Source organism: Aedes albopictus, chromosome 1 (assembly GCF_035046485.1).
Source record: "Aedes albopictus strain Foshan chromosome 1, AalbF5, whole genome shotgun sequence".
In the NCBI taxonomy this organism is placed as follows: Eukaryota; Metazoa; Arthropoda; class Insecta; order Diptera; family Culicidae; genus Aedes; species Aedes albopictus.
Genome location: NC_085136.1, coordinates 138,724,156 through 138,726,483, shown reverse-complemented (window position 1 = coordinate 138,726,483; position 2,328 = coordinate 138,724,156). Strand labels below are relative to the sequence as shown.

The window sequence follows — 2,328 nt, the reverse complement described above, 5'->3', positions numbered from 1 at the left end:
TTCAAAGCTTCCTGCATAAAAAATCAAGGCATTCTCCATAAAAAATCTAGGCAGAAGCTTTGATAGAATTACTGGTAAGTAGAATTGCTGGAGATATTACTGTAAAAAGCCTAGAAGGATATTCAGGAGAAACACCTGAAGGAACAATTTTAGGAGCACCTGCATGAACTCATGGAAAGCCTTTGAAACAAATCACTGCTAGAATCTTGAAGGAACTCCTGGAGAAACTTTTGGAAGAGTCTATTAGTCATTTCATAGGAAAACTTTTAAAAAAATTCTGGTGCTCTAAAGATATTTCTTGAAAATTTATGAAAAAAAAATACAGGAGAAACTACTGGAGGAGCATCTGCATGAGTCCTTGGAAAAATAATCTTGCCGAAATTACTGATGGAATCTCTGAAGGAATACCTACAGAAAATATTGAATAAACTCCTGGAAGCCTGGAGTGAACTCGAATCATAAAGAAACCCAAAAGGTTTTTCCCTGAAGGATTCCTTGAGGAATTTCTTGAAGATCTTTTGAAGAAGCCTCAAAAGGATACCATAGAGGAACTCCTCGAAGGAAATCCCGTGGATGAATCCAAATAGCAATGCGTGAAGTAATATCCAGAGCTAAAACTAGAAGAATTTTTTGAAGAAGGTGATAATCGGTTGATGGGTTTGAGTAATGATATGATCAGAGATAGTACAGTGTAATACTTAAAAAAAAAAACAAGAATAATACACGATCGGCGTAATAATCCGTGGAGTTTACAGATACAAAACCTACAAAGCCACATGCTTAATAAGGGAACCAATACCTTATGTCGTCTCGTTTGAGGCAGCACGAAGAACCGGAGATTGACAGAAATGTTTATGGGAAGAGCATTAAAAAATTCATCAAATATTTACTGTGTATCACAAGCTATAGGTAAATGTGAAAACATAGATGAAACACAGAAAGACCGAATAATAAATGTTATAATCTTGGTGCCGCAGAACTCATTAAATTTAAAAGTTTGGTATTAATCTAAAAGACCCACGGCGCACCATGACGCCGCGCCGTGATGCATAGTTTGGAAAATACTGGGCTAAATCAAACGAACTCTAATAAAAATACCTCCAATACATTCTCCGAATGTTACAAAAAAAAAAAGATCCAACCGACCGTGACAGGACTCGAACCTGCAATCTTCGGATCCGAAGTCCGACGCCTTCTCCATTAGGCCACACGGCCGCCGATGAAATCCGGTCTCCGAAATGCCAACCGGCTATATTTAGCCTTACCCGTGCAGATATTTCAATCGAAGGGTAGGTAAATCGTACCGGACGGAACGTTCGTACGTACGTACGTACGTGTGTCTGTCAGCAGCTGTGCTGTGCGGATGATGATAACCGAAAACGGAACAAACAGGTTTAGCTATGCCGGTGCGGTGAGTTGAGTAGGTATGTTTGAGCGAATGTTTGACCAATATGTGTAGTGGTACGGTCAATAACAACTCCTTTGTACGTTGATACCGAAAAAGGGAAGCGAAGAAAACGGACCGGTGAATAACAATAAAAAAATCAACGGTTTTGTATACAACACGTTGTCGATCCACACCGCAGAAGAAATGCTACTCAGTCGTCGTGAAGCCATAATTAGTATGGAATTTTGCCCATAATAACCATCAACAAAGCAGTTGATGAAAGGGGAAGCGATACAGAGAGAGAGAGGCGGTTGGCGAAACTGCGAATCAAAACAAACAGCTGATGATACGCGGGCAATTCGCCTTGACGGAGGCTCTCTGAGAGAATTGCGCTGTGCGTGAAAACAATTTTTTTTAACATGGGAAAGGATAGGAGCTGCATTTTCAAATGCTTCTAATTCTTTATAGAAATTTTTTTAAGCAAAACGTTCTTAATGTTATCGAATGAGATTTTGATACGCTATATTATAGACCACTAGCGTGCACAGGGGGGGGCAAGGGGGGGCACTTGCCCCCCCTTCTATAAAAAAATATATGCACCATTTTTGCAATTCTTGCACCTTGGATCTTACCACGCAATCAGTCTTGTTAGCGATCACAGTCTTTGACACCATTTCGTCGATATTCGGCTGCCTTTGTCTCCAACATTCGCAACACAAGCGATCAAACTACTGTACGGAACAAAAATGTCGAATGAATGCGCTTGACCACGATTGCGTCTTCGAGGAAAGGTTCGGTTTTTGCTATTTCTGTCTTTCCCATAAATAGAGCTGTTTTGGATAAATGTATGTGTCGTAATCGATTTATCACACATGAATAAAGTAATATTATACTAATCTTAATCAAAATTGGCTGAAATCTTGCAAAAAGCTGGAATTAGA

At 39.6% G+C, this 2,328-nt stretch overlaps 1 non-coding gene across 1 annotated transcript; it reads right to left on the bottom strand.

Annotated features, from left to right (window-relative positions):
• Positions 1 to 1,142: 1,142 nt before the first annotated feature.
• Positions 1,143 to 1,215, bottom strand: Trnar-ucg (transfer RNA arginine (anticodon UCG)). The gene has a single exon. It is a non-coding gene; the product is annotated as a tRNA-Arg (tRNA).
• Positions 1,216 to 2,328: the final 1,113 nt, after the last annotated feature.